This window comes from Eriocheir sinensis, unplaced genomic scaffold, assembly GCF_024679095.1.
Source record: "Eriocheir sinensis breed Jianghai 21 unplaced genomic scaffold, ASM2467909v1 Scaffold797, whole genome shotgun sequence".
Classification (NCBI taxonomy): Eukaryota; Metazoa; Arthropoda; class Malacostraca; order Decapoda; family Varunidae; genus Eriocheir; species Eriocheir sinensis.
This window is the reverse complement of record NW_026112161.1, coordinates 75,580-86,842: the sequence shown is the minus strand read 5'-3', so window position 1 is coordinate 86,842 and position 11,263 is coordinate 75,580.

Sequence of the window (11,263 nt, the reverse complement as noted above, 5' to 3'; positions counted from 1 at the left end):
TTGCAACAGAGAAACCAGATGTGGTAGCCATCACAGAGACTTGGGCCAACTCTGCACATCTAGAATCCGATTTGTCATTCCCTGGGTACGAAAACTTCCACAAAAGTCGAAAGCACAAGAAAAGAGGAGGAGGATTTTGCTACGTAAAAAGTACACTCCCTGCCATAAAAAATAGACAAACAGGACGCAGAGAAATACGATTCTGTCTATGTGGAAATAACCACAAATAACAAGAAACTAACACTTGCAACCGTATACAGGCCTCCAAAACAACAGGCAGCCGATGACACTGCCCTCTACGAAGAGATTCACTCTCTAACACAAAGCAAGGAAGCAATTACAATTGGGGACTTTAATTGCCCTAACATTGACTGGGGACTGATGACTGGAGATCAAGAGGTAACAGGCTTATAGAAATGGTGGAGGATTCGTTCCTCACTCAAGTTGTAACTCAACCAACAAGAGAAAACAATCTGCTGGATCTGGTATTAGTAAGCGACCCCGACCTCATTCGCGACTACAGTTGGTGAGAAACTTAATGGGTGCGATCACCACTTAATCCGTTTTAATATCAACATATGTCACAAACTCGTAGATAATCCGTCAATGATACCAGATTACAAAAAAAGAAATTTCAACTTAGCCCGTGTGCTGCTTCCCCCTACGACCTGGGACCAACTTGACGTCACCGAAAATACAATCGACAACGCGTGGAACGTCTTCAAAGATAAGCTGTTGCAGGTAGAGAAGGCTACAGTGCCTACGAAATCCAGGCGAGTAAATGGGGCCGTAGATTCACCGTGGATGACCAGAGAAATAAAAAGGGCAGTAAACCTAAAAAAAAGAAGTTATAATTTGATGAAAGAGAATGCCACGGCCGAAGCCAGCACAGAGTACCACAACAGCCTCAGAGCTTGTCCCAGCCTTATTCGGAGTAGCAAACGCAACTATGAAAAGCAAATAGCGCGCGAAATCAAAACTAAATCCAAGAAATTCTTCACGTACATAAGATCGAAAAAGAAAGTAAAATCCAATATTGGTCTCCTGACAGACGAGACTGGATCTGTAACTCAGGACAGTAAACAGATGGCCAGAATCCTCAACAGTAACTTCGCATCCGTATTCACAGTCGAGGACAAGGAAACCATTCCCGAGGGCCTTGACCCGCCTATAATGTTGAAAAATGCAAAGTCATGCACATTGGGTCCAAAAATAGTAACCACACATACATCATGAATGGGAAACTTCTGCAGGCGATGCAGGAGGAAAAGGATCTTGGAGTCACTATCAGCAGTGACCTGAAACACGCGCACCACTGTAAAAAAGCCTACAACAAAGCCAACACTATGCTCGGGTTCATAGCGAGGAACTTCGAGTATAAAACACCAGACGTGATGCGATCCCTGTATAATTCCATGGTAAGACCGCACCTCGAGTATGCAATACAGTACTGGTCTCCTAGTTACAGAAAGGACATTGATTTACTGGAAAGGATTCAACGACGCGCCACGAAGATGATTCCAACCTTAATGGCTCAACCGTACGAGGAACGACTCAAGCGACTCCATCTCTTTGCATTGGAGAAAATACGCCTACGAGGGGATGTGATTCAAGTCTTCAAGTACCTGAAAATGTTCAATAACGTCGATTACTCCAAATTCTTTGAACTGCAAACCAACACAAGAACTAGAAATAACGGTTTACCCATTCAGTCGAGTCGATGTAACACAGACATTGGAAGGAGTTTCTTTTCAAACCGAGTCATCCGCCACTGGAACAATCTTCCCTCAGAAGTAGTAAATGCGAATAACATCAACTCCTTCAAATGTAGAATCGACCGTCATTTCGCTGCGTCGGGAGTAAACTGAATAACGAGGTGCTTTCATCTGCTCCTCAACATCGAGGTGCTATCATCTGCTCCTCAAGCCCCAAGTGGCTGTCGAGCAGATTAAATCACCAAAGCGGGCGACCTCGTAATGAGCCAATAGGCTTTCTGTTGCCTGCATGTCCATGTTTCTATTTTCTTGTTCTACGCTACCCCTGATCCACTCCTCCTCCTCCTCCTCCTCCTCCTCTCTTTCTCTCCCTCCCTCATCTTTTACTCACGGGCGTTTTCCTCACTTTTCTCCTGGTTTCCTTCCTTTTCCTTCCTTCCTTTCTTTCCTTCCAGTTCGTGTACACGCGCGCTCACCGTTTTTAGGGCAGGCGGCGTGCTTATGTAGGCTGTCAATTATGAGGAAGCCTGTGATCTCGAGTTAAAAAATGAGGAGCGGGAAAAGGGTAGGTAGAAAGAGGAGAAGGAGGAGGAGAGGAGGAGAAGAATTACAAACCCTGGGCAGTAATAAAGAGGTTATCCTAGTTTAGTATTGAAGGCTATTATACAAATTTTCACTGTTTAAAAAGACGGAAAAGGTTCGTCAGCTGATAGACCACTGCTCTCTCTCTCTCTCTCTCTCTCTCTCTCTCATTTATCCCTTTTGCCCTTGCTATATTTTCTTTCACCTTATTTATTCCTTAAAAGCTAATTCTCTCTCTCTCTCTCTCTCTCTCTCTCTCTCTCTCTCTCTCTCTCTCTCTCTCTCTCTCTATATATATATATATATATATCTTGTTATCTATCCGTCTGTATATTATCTACTTACTTAGTTATCTATCTATCTATCATCTATCTATCTATCTATCTATCTATCTATCTATATATCTATCTATCTATCTTTCTCACTTCCCGTAATTTAAGGTTATTTTGCTAAGGACACGTCTAAGAAATCGGTAATGAGTAGCGTTTCGTTCACTTCGTTGTGCTCACTTCGCTGTGTGCTTGTAGTTCTCCGCCCGTGTCCTTATCTCCCGGACTGACTTCCCGGCGAGGCGGCATTATGCAAAATACGATGTTTACACTTCGGCTTTCCTGCGTTGTTTATGTGGGCGGGTGCGTGTGTGTGGTTTCTGGCGTATTTCCGGGTTTACTTTGTTTTTTTCCTCGTGTGTGTGTGTGAGGGGGGAGGGGGGGGCAGTGTGTGTGTGAGTGTGTGTGTGTGTGTGTGTGTGTGTGTGTGTGTGTGTGTGTGTGTCGGTTAATCTGTGTCTGCCTCTATCTATCTTTTTCTCTCTTTCTCTTCTCTCTCCTCCCTCTTCTCTCTCTCTCTCTCTCTCTCTCTCTCTCTCTCAATATAGTGAAAACAATGGATGACATTTTTTTTAGAAGCCGAAAAAGAAATTATATTATTCAACACACACACACACACACACACACACACACACACACACACACACACACACACACACACACACACACGGCGCTTGTACGTATACGCTCCTTGTGAAAAATTTCCGGTGTCGTGGGGGTCGTTAGAAGCTGGAGTTGTGGCCGGGCGAAAGGAGCGCCACATAAATATTACCTGTTTTCTTCCTTCACCTCGTGGCCGCGCGCTGCATCACCTCCCTTTACCCTTTGTTGAGGGGTCACGCCGGGCCGCTGCCTTGCTTTACCACGGAGGAAACGAGCGCTGGGTCTTGAGTAGAGAAGGATCCACTGGTGACAGCGCTTGTCTTGTGAGGTTTATTGTTTTTTACTTGCTCTTTTGTTCCGTCTTGCATTGCCTCCCTTCGCCCTTTGTTGAGGGGTCACACCGTGCCGCTGTCGTGCTTTACTACGGAAGAAACGAGCGTTGTGTCTTCAGTGTGGGATGATACACTGGTGGCAGCGCTTGGATATCCCTGTCTTGTGAGGTGTATTGGTTTTTACTTGTTCTTCTTTTTCGTCCTGGATCACCTCCCTTCACCCTTTGTTGAGGGTTCACGCCGAGCCGCTACCTTTCTTTACTACGGAGGAAACGAGCGCTGGGTCTTGAGTGCGGTATGGTATATTAGTGTTACCGTGGTAACGCTTGGATCCCGTGAGATGTACTACTGGCGTGGTGCTAATCTTCTGGGATATTTTGTTTTCTTTAACTAAATACGATATCGTAATGGTGACTCTTGTAGTGGAATTCTTAAAGTCAGTGAAGAGGATCGTGTCAAACCGAGGACATGGGTTCGAGTCACACCGAAGGACGATGACAATTTTCAACCATCGCCAAGTGTCAAAAGATTACCTTCATACTGGCCAGGTCCTCAGTCAACACTAGCTGCAGCGACTTCGTTCAAGTGGAGCACCGGGGGGCAGCATGGGCTAAACAAATCATACATCACGGCAGCCACTTAAAATAACGCCTGCACCACTAACAGACTCCGGTCGTCCAAGAGGCCCCTCTAGAGTGCCTACCGGCGCTAGAGGCAGCACGTAAAAAAATTGCGTTGAATACCTTTCCTATGGCTCTGGCTTGTGACCTAAGTCCAGCACGTGTTCTCAGTAATTGCTCTGCTTGTATTGGTGGTGGTGGTGGCGGTTACCCGTTCAAGGCGGTCGTGTTAGTGTGTAGTGTTGCGTCTTTATTTCCTCGTTGGATATGCGGCGAAACTCCAGTTTAGTGACGAATCAGACCTGTCACCCTTTTCGTAGCGGCACATAAAGTTTTGGTATTGGAAGTGATGGCAATGGGGTCGTATTGGCATCAAGGGCAAGCTATTCATTCCCCGGCTTGATCTGTGACATTCCTCGTGCCCCGTGTGGCTGGGATGCTGTCAGGCTCTGGAGATACCTCGTCTTTGGGGTGTCGGTGATCCATAAACCTTTGATCTCCGCGACACGTATCAGTGAAGGTCGCAGAGACATTGCATACCGAGATCAGAGGCCGAGATGTCCCAGGGAGTCATTTGTGCTTCCTCTCTCCCCCTCCCTCTCTCCGTCTCCCATCTTCATCGTTTTAATTCCTTTTCTGTCTTCGGTAGATATGCAAAACCGGCACTTTTCATCCTTTTGGTTAATTGTCAGTCTCCTGTATTTTAGATTGCAATTAATATCCATTTATCTCCCTGTCCTTCATCCATTTAATTCCTTTTCAGTTTTCAGTGTCTAATAATTCTACTGATATGCATTACTGTTCCTCTTATATTTCTATTGATATGCATTACCGTCACTTCCTTTCATATCTCATCTCTTCATCTTTCATCTCTTCATTGTCTTATATTTCTTCTGATATGTATTAATATCCCTCTTTTTCATCTTTTTAATTGTCTTTCTGTCCTCATTGTCTCAAGTTTCAAGTGATATTCATTAAACCTCTCTTCTCCATGCTTTTGATTCCCTTTCAGTCTTCAGTATTTTCTATTACACTGATATTGCTGTTCCTCTCTTTTATCGTTGTATTCCTTTTCAGTGCTCAGCTTCTTATTTTCAACTGGTATATCCATGGTTGTCCCTCGTCTTCTAACTCTTAACCCCTTTTCAGTCTCCAGTGTCTTAGATTTCAATATCCATTACTGTCCCTCTTCTTCACTTTTTTTAATTCCTTTTCAGTCTCCAGTGTCTTAGATTTCAATATCCATTACTGTCCCTCTTCTTCACTTTTTTTAATTTCTTTTCAGTCTCCAGTGTCTTAGGTTTCAATATCCATTACTGTCCCTCTTCTTCACTTTTTTTAATTCCTTTTCATTCTCCAGTGTCTTAGATTTCAATATCCATTACTGTCCTTCTTCACTTTTTTTTTTTTTATTCTTTTTCAGTCGTCAGTGTCTTAGATTTTTACTATCATTACGGTTCTTGCTGTGTACAGTAGATTCTACTATCATTACGGTTCTTGCTGTGTACAGGATAACATTGCAACGTTTTTTTTCTTTAATTGAATTTCAGTTTTCGATTCGTTTATTTTTCAACTTCGTAGCCAATTATCAAATATCCATTCCCCAGAAATAGAAGAAAATATTGAAAATTGTTTTAAAATGAAAATGCTTATTCTCATCTGTTTCACGGCAATGAAAATTAATGTTACGAACTCATATAAAGAAAAGCCATTTGTAGATTTAATTTTTTAGAGGAAAGGAAACAACTCAAGGACAAAAAATAATTGAGAAAAAGAAAAAGCCCGCCAACGACTGCCCCTTTAAAAGACAGTATAGATGATGGATTATAATAAAGTCACGAAATGATAAACTTGTTTCGAGTAAAGCCACAAATTTTCATATAAAAACCGAAGTTAAGAAGTAAGAACCACCAATATTTATACGAAAACACGAATTTCAGAAGTAGGAGAGGAGGACAAATTTCCCCGTGCAGTAATCAGGATGAACGAGGAATATATTCAATCCTCGCGTTCTTAAAACAAATTGGAGGTAATAAGTTTGCACGCCTTGACTGACTAGGCGTCGCGGCTGCTGAGGCTGAGCAGGACAAACACACCGCGCCGAGGAGCACCCAGGACGCGGCGGCGGCGGCGGGGAAGAGACGAGTGTTCTTGTGTGTGTGTGTGTGTGTGTGTGTGTGTGTGTGTGTGTGTGTGTGTGTGTGTGTGTGTGTGTGTGTTTCCGTTGACACCCACGAAGATGATGTGAGGAATTGTAATGATGGAAATGAATGGGACTTTTCTTCTTATTATTATTATTCTTACTCTTATTCTTATATTATTTTTGCTATTGTTATTGTTGTTGATCTTCATTTTCTTTTTCGTATTCTTCCTCTTCTTCTCTTCTTCTTCTTTTTCTTTTTTTCTTCCGTTTCTTCTTTGTCGTCTTCTTCTTCTTCTTCTTCTTCTTCTTCTTCTTCTTCTTCTTCTTCTTCTTCTTCTTCTCTTCATTTAACGTCCTTATTATCTCTCATGGGGCTGGACGGGTTGATGGGACGAAGAGAGTTACGTTCAGTGGGTAGACATGGCACTTAAAAAGGGACGGTAAAGTTATGTAAAAGGGCGTACACAGTGTTAGTATTTGTAAGATGCGGTAACTAAGAGTCTTGAGTATGGGCGCTGTGCATAAACTGAGTACTTGTAGAGATGAAAAGCGTCTTGTTCAGTGGGTGGATATGGCACTTAGAAGGGGACGGTTAAAGTACGTAAAAAGGGCGTACACGGTGTTAGGAGATGTACGATGAGGTAACTGAGAGGCTCGAGTATGCATAGACGCCGTGCATAAATTTCTTCGGACTCTTGGCACGAAGTGTGAGGGAAGGGAGTAAGATCGGTATTGTCCATGGAGGTAGAATTGGTGGAGTCGACATCAGCCCAATTAAGTGAATCCGCCCGAGCTATCATTTTTACGGCCAGGTGTCAGGTGTTGTCAGGTCAGGCTCCCTCTTAATGGGCTCGGCCAGGCTCGCCCACCCCCATCTTTTGGCCGTAAATTTGACAGTTCGTCGGCTTCACCTCAATGAATGGGATGAGCGGGCCGAGTCGACTCCACCAATTCTTCCTCCATGGTATTGTCAGACGCTTAAACTCCACATGTCAACTACTTTCAAAGACCAAAAAGGAGATCAGTCGGATTAAATGGGTGTTTTCTAAGTTTCATGGAACAGAGGAAGGGTCAGACTACCAACAGGGTCATAAATCTACCCCTGGAGATGCCCCAAACTCCTACGAATGGCTAATCAAGTAAGTTTTTTGGGGTTCACAGTACGGAGGAAAGGTCAAACTACCACCCAGGGTCATAATTCTACCCCTGACTGTGCCCAAAACTCCTTCGAGAGGCTAGTTTTTGGGGGGTTCACAGTACAGAAGAATGGTCAGACTAACAGGGTCATAAAACTACCCCCATTAATGCCCCAAACTCCTACAAAAGCCTTGTCAACTGAGTGGTTTTAGGTTCATGATACAGAAGAAGGGTCAAACTCCCACCAGGGTCATAAAACTACCCCTGGAAATGCCCCAAACTCCTACAAAAGCCTTGTCAACTGAGTGGTTTTAGGTTCATGATACAGAAGAAGGGTCAAAGTCCCACCAGGGTCATAAAACTATTCCTGGAAATGCCCAAAACTCCTACGAAAGCCTTGTCAACTGAGTGGTTTTAGGTTCATGATACAGAAGAAGGGTCAAACTCCCACCAGGGTCATAAAACTACCCCTGGAAATGCCCAAAACTCCTACGAAAGCCTTGTCAAATAGATGTGCTTGGGCACCGAAATGTTTCAGAATACGGAATTATGCGTGTGCAAGCTCCTGTATTTCCTGAGCGAGGCGTTGGCTTCGTCGTGGGTGGGCAGAGGCTTGGCGAGTGTTGCCGGGGGTCTGGGCTGCCCGCACGGGGTGTTTGTGGCTGTCATGGCTGGGCGTGGCGGGCAGGAAGAGGCGGGCAGTGCGGGATGCAACGTCGCCAGAAGAAGAGGAGTTAGCGTGGGATATGCAGTAATGATTGGGTTTTAGTTAAGTAATGGTATAGATAGATAGATAGATAGATAGATAGATAAATAGATAGAGGGATAGACAAATTTTCAATGGAGGCTGTATTTAGTAGACTCTCTCTCTCTCTCTCTCTCTCTCTCTCTCTCTCTCTCTCTCTCCCGTCACCCGTCACTTCCCTTCCTCTCCACCCGTTCCTCTGTCTCCTGTACACTGTTCCTTCCTTCTCTTTCATCCACTTACAGTTGTACTCGCTCGGAAAACTTTTGGAAAGGATCTCTGTTCTATCTTGACCATTAAGTTGAGTTTGTTCCGGCAGTATTCTTCACAAGACCTTTAACGCTCCCTTTTCCCTGCTGCTGGGTGTGTGTACAGGAACCTGAGCGGGGACTGAAAGGACTGTCGTACTCCTAGTAAACATTTCGGAGCCCAAGCACACACCTGTTTGACAAGCTTTCGTGGGAGTTTATGGCATTTCCAGTGGAAGTTTAATGACCCTGGTGGTAGTTTGACCCTTCTTCTGCACCATAAACCTAAAGAAACACACATTTGACAAGGCTTTCGTAGGAGTTGTGGGCATTTCCAAGGTTAGTTTTATGAGCCTGGTGGTAGTTTGACTTTATTCTGTATAATAAACCTAAAGAAACACACATTTGACAAGGCTTTCGTAGGTGTTTGGGACATATCCAAGGGTGGTTATATGACCGTGGTGGTAGTTTGACCCTTCTTCTGCACCATAAACCTAAAGAAACACACATTAATTTGACAAGGCTTTCGTGGGAGTTGTGGGCATTTCCAGGGGTATAGTCTTATCATCCTGGTGGTAGTCTGACCCTTCTGCACCATGAACCTAAAGAAACACTCATTTGACAAGGCTTTCGTGGGAGCTGTGGGCATTTCGAAATGTAGTTTTATGACCCTGGTGGTAGTTTGACCCTTCTTCTGTACCATGACACTAAAAAACACTCATTAGAAATTTAGAATCCGACTGATTTCCTTTTTTGGCTTTTGGAAATGGTTGATGTGAGAGGTGGAAGCGTCTGGCAATACCGACCTGAGGCTGCCGCTGTGTGTGTGTGTGTGTGTGTGTGTGTCCCATATGGCCTGCACCAGCTACATAGTACTTGCTTCCCTCTGCACTACATGTTAAGTCTGTCCTATTTCCCGTCCACCTCTGTCCACTAGACTTTTCGTACTGTGACACATTTTCCGATCAAACGTTACCCTCCCTGGTGTGCTATTTGGCAGCCTTTTGATCGTACTAAGAGTGAGGCGTCAATTGTACCTGGTCCGGGATTAACACTCTCCGCTTTCCGTTTTCTTTCCGTTTAACAGTTAGTAGAATTTGCCTCCTGTCGTCAGTAGGTCCATAGACATTTTGTAATTTATTTTTGTTTTGTTTTTGTTTTGTTTCTGGGCTATTGATCACGTTTTTTTTTATTTCCCTTTTTGCTTTCGTGCACTTTAACAGTTAATAGAATTTGCCTCCTGTCGTCGGTAGTTCTATAGACATTTGTGATTCACTGCCGTGTTTCTTTGCTCCGTTTTTTAGGCTATTAATCACGAGTTTTTTTTTCCTTTCTCTTTTCGTTTTCTTGCACTTTAACAGTTAGCATAATTTGCCTCTCGTAGTAGGTCGTTCTGTATACATTTGTAATATATATATATATATATATATATATATATATATATATATATATATATATATATATATATATATATCTATATATATATATATATTTGTGTGTGTGTGTGTGTGTGTGTGTGTGTGTGTGTGTTCTCTTCTCGGGTGCCTTTTCGTACTAATCCCATTTTTTCGACACTTAATATTATTTTCCACTAACATTTCCTTCCTGGCAGTCACTCGCTCGTGCCGTGGACATGTATAACTTTGTCGGTAATCTTGTTCTGTTCCTGTGCCCCTTTTTGCATTAATCACATTTTTTTCGATACTTTATTATTTCCACTTACAGTAATTTCCTTCCTGGTAGTCACTCGCTCGTGCTGCTAACATATATAACTTTTTCCCGTGTGAATGAAGTTTCCTCGTGTGTTTAAACTTGCTTCTCGGGCACACTTCCCTAACACACTCGAGGACGTCCCTGCTGATGCCTTGGTCCCCGCCTTCCACGCCCCCTCGCCCCCACCAACGCTCTTTGGGTCATGTTCTTAAACCTTTCGTTGCCCAAGCACATACATTTGACAAGGCTTTCGTAGGATTTATGGGCATTTCCAGGGGTAGTTTTATGACCCTGGTGGTAGTCTGACATAGTTTCTGCACCATGAGCGTGAGGAAACACTCTTTTTTGGCCTCTTTAGATATGATTTATGTAAAGGAAGGGAACGTTTAAGAATACCGACCATATTATCAAGCCTTTCGGAGCCCAAGCACACACATTTAACAAGGCTTTCGTAGGATTTGTGGGCATTTCCATGGGTAGTTTTATGACCCTGGTGACAGTTTGAAAATGTTCCTACGCCGTGAAATTAAAGAAACACTCACGGGGGACGCGTTTGACCTCATTTTTGGATTTTTAGAAGTGATTGATGTAAGGGAAGGGAGCGTCTAAGAACACCATCCCTCTATCTATCTCGCCCCGTCCTTAGCCTCAGCCGCTGCCCCCTCCCCTCCCCTGCAACGCTTCTCTCTCGTTCGCTAATATTTAGATGATCACTTCGAAATTTCTTCTACAGTCGAAGCCACATGTCAACCAGTTTTACATCCAATCTATACCACCTTTTCCTCTTCCTCCTCCTTCACTTCCTCCTCCTCCTCCTCCTCCTCTTCCTCCTCCGCCTCGTCTTTTTTATTTTCTTTTTCTTCTTCTTCTTCTTCTTCTTCTTCTTCTTCTTCTTCTTTATCTTCTTGTTTTTCTTCCTCCTCCTCCTCCAACTCCTCCTTCTCTTTTTCTCTTTTTCTTGTTTTTCCTCCTCCTCCTCCTCCTCCTCCTCCTCGTCCACCCCAAAGCATGGCTACCCCTTCGAGGTTTCCGCGCGGCCTCGGACTGATGTGCAGCGAAGGAGTGGCGGGAGGAAACAAGGTGACTCTTCAGATCG